The 10,647-nt window shown below is 36.5% G+C and overlaps 2 pseudogenes; one reads left to right on the top strand and one right to left on the bottom strand.

Annotated features, from left to right (window-relative positions):
• Positions 1 to 208: 208 nt before the first annotated feature.
• Positions 209 to 2,845, top strand: LOC148195501 (G-type lectin S-receptor-like serine/threonine-protein kinase At2g19130 pseudogene; annotated as a pseudogene).
• Positions 2,846 to 5,369: 2,524 nt separating this feature from the next.
• LOC124831043 (G-type lectin S-receptor-like serine/threonine-protein kinase At2g19130 pseudogene) lies at positions 5,370 to 8,186 on the bottom strand (annotated as a pseudogene).
• Positions 8,187 to 10,647: the final 2,461 nt, after the last annotated feature.

Raw genomic sequence — 10,647 nt, 5'->3', positions numbered from 1 at the left:
TATTATATATAAATTACACCAAAAACAATATAAGTTGTTCTATATTTTTCATGAAGATATACTTTTTTTAGAATATTATATATAAATTATTTAGAAAAATCGATGAGTGTTGACCACTGACAAACGCGTTATGAAGGACGACAGTTCTAAGTATCATATTACTGAAAAGTCAGAACAGAACAGTCGTGTTTGTGTTTGTTCTTACTAGTCGCACTCGTTCCAACAGTAGTTGGAATTTCCTTCTATTATCGTGATTTGTTTGTTTGCTCGCTGCAATTGCTCAGTGGGACTTACAATATGAGAAACTCAATGTTCTGTCTTTCTATTCTGGTTCTATTCTTTTCTTTGTACACTCATCCTTCTCTTGCTGCACTCACCACCCTTTCTGCTGATAAAAAACTCATTGGTGATCAAACTCTCGTCTCCGAAGGTGGCGTCTTTGAACTGGGTTTCTTCAAGCCAGGTAATTCCTCTAACTACTATATAGGCATATGGTACAAAAAGGTCCCCACAAAAACAATAGTTTGGGTGGCAAATCGAGACAACCATGTCTCTCATAAGAACACTGCCACATTAACAATATCAGGTGGTAATTTGGTTCTCTTAGATGGGTCTTCTAATCAAGTTTGGTCAACAAACACGAGTTCTCCCAGGTCAGGTTCTGTCGTGGAAGCTGTTCTACTAGATTCCGGGAATCTCGTGTTAAGAGATAGACCTAATGATAATGCTTCGGAGCCTTTGTGGCAGAGTTTTGATCACCCCACGGACACGTTCCTTCCGGGTGGAAAAATTAAGCTCGACCATAAAACAAAGAAACCACAATACCTCACTTCGTGGAAGAACACGGAGGATCCTGCTACGGGTCTCTTCTCTCTGGAACTAGACCCTGAAGGCTCGACTGCTTATTTGATTACTCGGAACAAGACTGAACAGTATTGGACAAGTGGCCCTTGGAATGGACGCATTTTCAGTTTGGTTCCAGAGATGAGGTTGAATTATATCTTCAATTTCTCGTTTGTGTCGAACGAGAACGAGAGCTATTTCACCTACTCCTTGTATAACTCTTCCATTATATCTCGGTTATTGATAGATGTCACGGGACAGATCATGCAACTCACGTGGTTGGAGAATGCTCAGCAGTGGAACTTGTTTTGGACACAGCCGAGAGATAAATGTGACGTATATGCCGTTTGCGGTGCGTTTGGGAGTTGCACTGAGATGTCAATGATGGGGCCTTGTAATTGCTTGGAGGGTTTTGAGCCAAAGTCACAGTCTGATTGGAACCTGGAGGATTACTCAGGAGGGTGCCAGAGGAAAAAAAAGCTGCAATGCGAGAATTCCAATGCCTCCAACAGGGATAAGGACAGGTTCCTAGCAATTCCCAACGTCGTATTACCTAAAGATGCACAATCTGTGGGATTAGGGAATGCAGGAGAATGTGAATCAATTTGCTTGAGCATCTGCTCCTGCGCAGCTTATGCATATGACAGTAACGGGTGTTCAATTTGGGTCGGCAACCTTCTCAATGTGCAACAGTTGTCTTCTGATGATAGTAGCGGAGAAACTTTGCATCTCAAACTTGCAGCATCTGAGTTTCATGATGATAAAAGCAGCAAGACGACGATTATCGGTGTGGTTGTGGGAGTGGTTGTTGGCATTGGGATTCTCGTGGCCATCATTCTTTGGCGAAGGAAGAGAATGGTGGCATTAAGAAAGGCTGCGGAGGGTTCGTTGGTTGCATATGGATATAGAGATTTGCAAGATGCAACGAGGAATTTCTCTGAGAAATTGGGAGGAGGAGGGTTTGGTTCTGTTTTCAAAGGAACGTTGCATGACTCCAGTGTGGTAGCAGTGAAGAAGTTGGAAAGTTTTCGTCAAAGAGAGAAACAGTTCCAAACAGAAGTTCGGACAATAGGGACAATACAACATGTTAATCTTGTCAGGCTCCATGGATTCTGCTCTGAAGGCACCAAAAGGCTGCTAGTTTATGAATACATGCCAAATGGCTCCTTGGATTTCCATTTGTTCCAGAATAAGAACTTCGTGGTATTGGACTGGAAAACGAGATACCAAATTGCTTTGGGAATAGCAAGGGGATTGGCATACCTTCATGAGAAATGCAGAGACTGTATTATACACTGTGACGTAAAACCTGAGAACATTCTCCTAGATGCTGATTTTTGTCCCAAGATTGCAGACTTTGGCCTGGCTAAGCTTGTTGGAAGGGATTTCAGCAGGGTCCTCGCAACAATTAGAGGAACAAAAAGCTATCTTTCTCCAGAATGGATTTCTGGGGTGCCTATCACTGCCAAAGCCGACGTGTACAGCTATGGAATGATACTTTTTGAGCTTGTGTCAGGTAGGAGGAACTCTTATGAGCTATATGATTCTGAAGATGGCCAATTTAGGTTCTTTCCTACCAGGGTAGCAAACATAGTTGCCCGTGGTGGCAATGTTCTTAGCCTTTTGGATCCTTGTTTGGAACAAAATGCTGATGCCGAGGAGGTCACTCGAATGGCAACCGTTGCTTCCTGGTGCATCCAAGACAATGAGACTCACCGGCCAACCATGGGTCAGGTTGTTCATATCCTTGATGGGATCTTGGACGTGAATTTACCTCCAATTCCAACATTTCCTGAGGTATCTGTTCACTACTACTAGAAAATTTTGTTTAATTTCCTTCGCCAACTCAGGCTCAAGCCAGAGTAACTTCTGACACATTATTTGTTACCAATACAAAATCTGACATCTTTCTACTGTCAGAAGTGTAATTGTATTTCCATGTTGATTTCATATTATTCAATAAAAGTAATCTCATTTCACAAGAGCGTTGTTGGGACAATTTCTCTGCAGTTAGGGATTGAACGTTGATAGCTAGGTTAATCACCACAGCGCATTTAAAATGTATACATGACAGCTGATTAGTATAATCAAACCGTAGATGATTTGTCAGAACTAGTTTTGGTTTCGTAAAAACAGGTCTCAATCTTTTAAAAATTGGTTATACAACTGTTTTTTTTTACATAAAATATTTAGTTTTTAAAACCATTTGAAAAAAATGTAAGTGTGAAACGGGTATAAATTATATAGTATATACTGAACTACAGTGTTTGAAGACCTAATAATCAATTACTAAATAATTTTTTTAATACAGTTTTGGATTCAGAACAGGTAATTCACTGGAGAACTTTTTCTTTCTTTGTTCGATGGGTCAAGTTCAAATATTTGAAACAAGTTTCATTCTTCATGATAAATCAGTTGAACAAAAAGAATCATTAATTAACAACAGGTAACTAAGATATATCATAACCAATCAAAAAAATAAAGAAAGGCCAAAAGGGCAAGCTAATGATCAAAATCTATATCTAGAAAGAAATAGTACCATCACGTTGATTTGAACAGAAAAACACGTATCTGCATCGTGATCATACTCATACAAATACTAAAAATGTAAAGAACGTGAAAAACTCACATTCAACTAAATTTTTCTATGGAGAACAAAGGTCCTCCACAAGAATACATGACAGAGGTGTTACCTACACAAAAATACGTGAAGAAGGCAAGATGTCTAAGGTAGCTCTCAAGAATTGGTCTAAAATACCTGAAAATAATTAATAAAATGGTGTCAAACACAAGGTTTAGGCTTTTTGCTACAAGACAACGACTAAACTAGAAGCAGTATAAAATCAATAAGGAAGACTTAAAAACCCTTACGAAATTTGATGCTATCAATAATGAAAATGTAAATTCCCTTTTGTGTAAATTCATTCTCCAACCCGTCTTCTAAGGTGATTATTTTTATTTAAACTTCAGTGTTAAACTTCTTGATTCTTGATTATTTACATTATGTATTCATTTTAACAGCAGAGAAGTTCTTGCCATGAACCATTCCTGATTTTCTTGATTATTTGGTACTATTCATGTTATATGTTATGCTTCTGATTCTATTCTCAGTTATTGCAGAGATTTTATATCCCGGTTATTTAAATGCGATTAAATGAAAAATGTGTGTGTGATAAATCACAACCCAATATATCAACACGAATTTGCAACTTTCCATTTAACATATCAATGGGTTTGTTGAACTCCATCTTCGATTCATCAAGAAAAATGTCAGAGTGATGGTTCAGGAATGTGGAAAGTTTCTTGTGTTTGTAGAAGGATCTGAGCGAGTTGGAAGATGAGGCAGCGGCAGATGACGTAGAGCTGCATTGTGTTTGTAGAAGGATCTGAGCCGCCATGACTTTTAACAGACAACAGTATTAATATAACATTTGTTTAAATACAATAATTATGAAGCCAGATAGAATAAGACATGAAACTTCTTGGAATAACCTTAAATTTGGATTTTATTTGTAATTTCGTTTGAGTTTTATTTGTCTGTTTTTTCGTTACTGAGTTCGTGTTATTCAGTTGCAGCATTTCTGTTTTTTTTTTTTTTGTTTTTCTGTCGGCGCTATGTGTCTGTTTTTGTACCCAGTCACTGTATTATACTCTGCCAGTATTATTTTTCTGTTTTTTATTTTTATTTTTTGTACTCGGTTATGATGCACTACTATTTAAAGGTCTGTGCAATTAATGGATATACACAGTGATTTACACAGAATTACAATGCACTGAGGTGTGTGTGTCGTTTTTTCTATCAAAACTGTGGTCATTAAAGCTTAAAACAAAAACAAAGTTAACGGTAAGGAAAATTGCCTCTCATCTTTGTTGCCCTCCAATACGAAAAACCTTTTCTTCGTTTTTGTTTTCTCTATGCGGCTGTTCCCCTTTCTTTCTCTCTTTGCGCCGAATCCTTATATGAATTCCATGAAAAGTTTGGGAAAATTTTGAGAAGTTTAGATAGGTGCAGAATGGAGAAAAACAAGTTGTTATATGAAGTGACTGATAGCTCAATGGTGGAGTGAGAAAACTGAGTTAGTTGGAAGAAAGAAAAAAGATATGATCAAATGTATCAACGAAATCAATAGATACAACTACTGGAAATTGATGAGGTTTCCTCCTTTTCAGTTTTCGCTATGCCACTTTCTTGTCTTAATTGACTGACCTCGTTTTAGGAAACTAAGTTTGAGAAGGAAGTTCAGAACAAAATCTGTTCTTTGGTGGAAGATGAGATTGTTTCTTGTTTCTTTCGTGGAAGAGACTATTTAAAGACTTTATTTTTGCATTTGGCACTTTCGACCCAAATCACTCCGGGATCAAATGTATATTTTTTTTTCTAACATTTGTTTTACTTATATATATATATATATATCCTACTAGAAATTTGAAGTAATGCACAGATATCTACACACCGTTTGATCACAAAGATAGCATCTTCCTGAGATCACACCAACACCCCTCCAAACTCCGATCAAATCAATGAGTACTGTAACAACTATGTCAAAGGACGTATTGATTGAATATAAAACCAACATGGAAAAACAAATCTCATGAGCATAGATCACAATTACATTAGTAAAAGCCAAAAAGTGGCATTAGTCACCATTATTAACAAAGAGAAACCAATTTGTACTCTAATTTTCTCCTCCCGCGGACTTGGAGCTTGCTAAAGAGATGTTACTTCTGGCTTGAGAGGAGGAGGTCGTAGAAACGTTGCTCTTCTCCTGTGAACTGTGTGTGGAGTTTGAGTCGGTGTAGAAGACTAAATTCTCCTGGTTGTCAACAAACACTTGAAGGGATCTTGGAATTGGAGGCATATTCACCTCTAAGATCCCCTCAAGGATTTGAACCACCTGAGCCATGCTTGGCCGGTGAGCCTCATTGTCTTGGACACACCACGAAGCAACTTTTATTGTTCGAGTCACCTCCTCAATCTCAGCATTGCCCTCCAAAACAGGGTCCAAAAGGCTAACAACAGGGCCACCTTGGACAACAACATTTGCCGCAAAGGTTGGAAAGAAGGTAAATTGGCCATCTTCTGATGGCTCAGAGTTCCTCCTACCGTATACAAACTCAAAAAGCATCATTCCATAGCTGTACACATCAGCTTTGGCAGTGATAGGTACCCCAGAAATCCACTCTGGAGCAAGATAACCTCTTGTTCCTCTCATGGTTGTGAGAACCCTGCTGAAATCCCTTCCAACAAGCTTAGCCAGGCCAAAGTCTGCAACCTTGGGACAAAATTCAGCATCTAGGAGAATGTTTTCTGGCTTCACATCACAATGTATAATACAATCTCTACATTTCTCGTGAAGGTAATTTAGTCCCCTTGCTGTTCCTAACGCAATTTGGTATCTCATTTTCCAATCCAACAACACCTTACGGCTATTGTTGTGGAACAAATGGAAATCCAAGGAGCCATTTGGCATGTAATCATAAACTAGCAGCTTTTTTGCGCCTTCAGAGCAGAATCCACGCAGCCTAACAAGATTAACATGTTGCACTGTCCCTATTGTGCTAACTTCCGTTCGGAACTGTTTTTCTCCTTGGCTAATACTCTCCAACTTTTTCACTGCCACGACACTTGAATCCCCCAAAGTTCCTTTGAAAACAGAACCAAAGCCTCCTCCTCCCAATTTCTCAGAGAAATTCCTCGTTGCATTTTGCAAATCTCTGTACCCAAATGCCACCAACGTACCCTCCACAGGCTTTCCTATTCCAACCATTCTCTTCCTTCGCCTGATCACGAAAAACAAAAGAATGGCCAAGAGAACCCCAATGCCAACAACCAATCCCACGGCCACACCAATAACAGTTCCCTTGCTGCTTTTATCATCATGAAACTCAGATGCTGCAAGTTTGAGATACAAAGTTTCTCCGCTACTATCATCTAAAGATAGCTGCTGCAGATTCAAAAGGTTTCCAATCCAAATGAAACACCCCCTACTGTTATATGCATAAGCCGTGCAGGAACAGTTGTTTAAGCAAGTTGATTCACATTCCCCTGCCTTCCCTGATCCCACAGATTGTGCATGTTTAGGTAACGCCATGTTGAGAATCGCAAGAAACCTATCCTTATCCCCTTTAGAGGGATTCAAATTCTCACACTGCAACTTGGTTCTCCTTTCACACCCACCTGAATGATCCTCCAGATTCCAATCAGACAGTGACTTTGGCTCAAAACCCGGCAAGCAATTACAATACGGCATGGAGTTCTCAGTGCATCTCGCAAACGCACCACAAAACGCATATACCTCACACTGTTGTCTCGGCTGTGACCAAAACAAGTTCCACTGCTGAGCAGTCTCCAACCACGAGAGTTGCTTGATCTGCCCGGAGACATCCATCACAAACCGAGATATAATTGAAGAGTTATACATGGAGTATGTGAAATAACTCTCGTTGTCGTTCGACACAAACGTGAAATTGTAGAGAAAGTTCGCCCTCATCTCGGGAACTAAACTAAAAATGTGCCCATTCCAAGGACCACTATCCCAGTAATGTTCAGACTTGTTCCAAAGAATCAAATAAGAAGTGGTTCCTTTGGGGTCTAGTTCCAGAGAAAAAAGACCCGTCGCAGGATCTTCGTTGTTCTTCCATGAAGTGAGGTATTGAGGTTGCTTTGTTTTATTGTCCAGTTTGATTTTGCCACCCGGGAGCCACGTGTCGGTTGGATGATCAAAACTCTGCCACAGAGGTTCTGAAGCAGAAGCACCATTATGCCTATCTCTTAACACAAGGTTGCCAGAATCAAGGAGAATAGCTATTAAAACCGAACCAGACCTGGAAGAAGAACTCATGTTTGTTGACCAAACTTGTTTAGAAGATCCATCCAAGAGAACTAGATTGCCAGCTGATATTGTTAACGTGGCAGTGTTCTTATCAGAGACAGGGTTGTCTCTATTTGCTACCCACACTATTGTTTGTTTGGTGACCTTTTTGTACCATATGCCTATGTAGTAGTTAGAAGAATTACCCGGCTTGAAGAAACCCAGTTCGAAGATTTCACCTTCAGAGACGAGGGTTTGGTCTCCGGTGAGAGTTTGGTTTGCGGATACGGTTGTGAGAGCCGCAAGGGAATTGTGGGTGAACAAAGAGAAGAATAGGGTGAGAAGTGTGATGCAGAACCATGGATTCTTCTTCATGGTATTTTACGTTAGCAACTTGCTGTGAAAAATTAAAGGAGATATTGTACTTGGATTTCAATGCAGTGGAACAGACACAAAGAAACCATTAATGAAGGAGCAACAAGCGACTGTTGTGTTCATCAAGCGAAACGGCGCATTTTGTTCTGACTAGTCTAACGAAACATGTGTTATGCGTCGTTGTCATGAGTTGTAAACTTCATTTCATAATCATCCATCAAGCCACAATGAATTGAAACCTTGCATTATTTGAAAAAATCAAATAATATTTCTGATTTTTACAGAGTGCTATGTAATATCTCCTGATTGTTTATACTAAAACCATAAGGACGCTTTGCTTTCAATATCTAATTGTGAAGCGGTATTTCTCTTCGGGCTAATGCTTAATCTTACAAAAACAATCATTTTATAACTAATCTAAACAAACAAGACTAAACTTTAAAGCAAGACCATTAATAAAAGGAAATAACAACTCAAGTTCAACCTTGAATATCATCTTGTCTGAAGACAAAACAACAATAAGATATGAATTAATTCAATTCATATAAATATTCACGTCAGTTTCACTTTAAAATTATAATGTAATAATTTAAAACTCTTCTTTTATATATAGTCAACGTTTAAATTTATCAACTTGAGTTTCTCAAGAGATATTATGCGATGCTAATTCACTCAAACTAAGATAAAGCAACAAGAAGTATTGTTATACATCATTTTCTCGTTTTAATGATGATTAAGACCTTGGTGATCAAGTTGAGAAGGTGGTTGGGAAAAGAAGAGTGAATTAATGCGTATAATTGATGGAAAACAAGTAAAAGATTTTCACCATAAAATAAAATCTAAAATGAATCCTGGCTGGTAAGTAAATTTGTACATGATGTTGACATGATCCTACCTTAGCTCCATCGAGTAACGGTGATGAGGGTGTTTTGCTGTCCTCGTGCTAAAGCGACATAAAAAGTAGTGGTCTTTTTTCGTAGACTTTCACGTTCATATTAGACACTACAATAATAAATATCGATGTAAGTATCCATTTGGTGATAGGGTATTTTTAGATGGTAAGTATGAGCTGCTGTTTTCTAAAACTAAAAAGTTTTGCAACATAAAAATAACAAAAATTGAAAAATTTAGTTTTTAAAGTTTTGAATGAGAAACTTCTCTTGTATTAATAGTTGGGAATCACTTAAGAAACATGTGTTTTGATTAGTTAGTTTTTAATAGATTTATGATTGATAATGGATTTTTAAAAAACTTTAAGATAATAGTATTTTATTCCAAGTTCATCCACATACATAAGGAAAAAACATGTAAAACATTCGTTTTAAACTTCTAAGTATCTTTAATAAAAAATAGTACTAATATATTTTTATTAAATTAATTAATTATAAAATTATATTTAAGAAAATAAAGACTTTAAAAAAAATAGTACTAATATTCTTTTATTAAACTAATAATATAACTTTATGTTTGAGAATAAAATTTAATTAAATTATTATTTATGTATGTTAATTTTTATTGATATTAAAAATGACATTTAATGATTTGTGTTTCTCAATATTCATGTCATATTGTCTTGAGTATCCTTTTGCCACCAAAGCCCTGTGATTCTCAATATCCTCATGTTCATTGAATTTTGTTTTAAAAATCCATTTGACTTCAATAGGTTTGATTCCTTTTCATGCATGAGTGAGTTCTCATGTTTTATTTCTCTCAATTGTTTGAATCTCTACATTCATAACTTCTCTCCATTTTACAATTTGAGAAGCTTCCTTGTAAGTATTGGGATCACCTCCATCTTCGACCAACATGAATGCCATGAGATAAGCTTCTGCAAAAAAAAATGTGTAATCTGTCATCCAAACTAGTTTCTTCTCTGCCACATTGCCCTCCTTTGGACTCATGTCTCATGTTCATCAGCATTGTTAGTTAGTGATGGACTAGTTTCAGTTAGAAAATAGATATTGAGTGGACTCAAGCTCAGAGTTATATATGTTACACAGGATAAGAATCCTTCAGGTAATAACAAAAGCAATAAAAAAAAAGGATAAAAAGAGAAATAAACTATAAGTTTTTTAATGTGATCACACATGCAACGTGTATATTTACTTGCATAATTATATTAGAAAGTCTTTTATTTAAGTTTAGAATATGTTTTTTATACAACGACATATAAAATAGTATATTATTTAATAGTATATAATGTAAGACTAAAAGTAAACTTTATAGGACAAACATAGACTTCTGAAGCCTCCAAGTTCTTCAATATTTTTAAAAGATGTTTATGATGTTGTTTAAAGTATTATTAAACATTATAAGGTATTTTTTGGGATTATTCTTGGTACAATGAGTTAGTCTAAATTTATTTTATCTTAAAGTTGGATAAAATCCATTATTTAATTTGCATGTATTTTTTTAAGAAATGTCCGGGCACTAAATAAAAAAAATCAAAATATATTGAATAATATATATTCAAAACAAAGTATCAATATAAATATATCGTGGCCATATGCAAAATATTATCTTGTTTTAATAATTATGCGTTGATATAATTATTTATTATTTTTCCACAAGAAAAATTAATTCAAATAATCATAAATTTAATTAATAATTAAGTATG

This window comes from Vigna umbellata, chromosome 7 (genome assembly GCF_029865625.1).
Source record: "Vigna umbellata cultivar VRB3 chromosome 7, Vumbellata_1.0, whole genome shotgun sequence".
Taxonomy (NCBI): Eukaryota; Viridiplantae; Streptophyta; class Magnoliopsida; order Fabales; family Fabaceae; genus Vigna; species Vigna umbellata.
The sequence above is the reverse complement of the archived record's forward strand: the minus strand, read 5'-3'. Positions and strand labels throughout refer to the sequence as shown.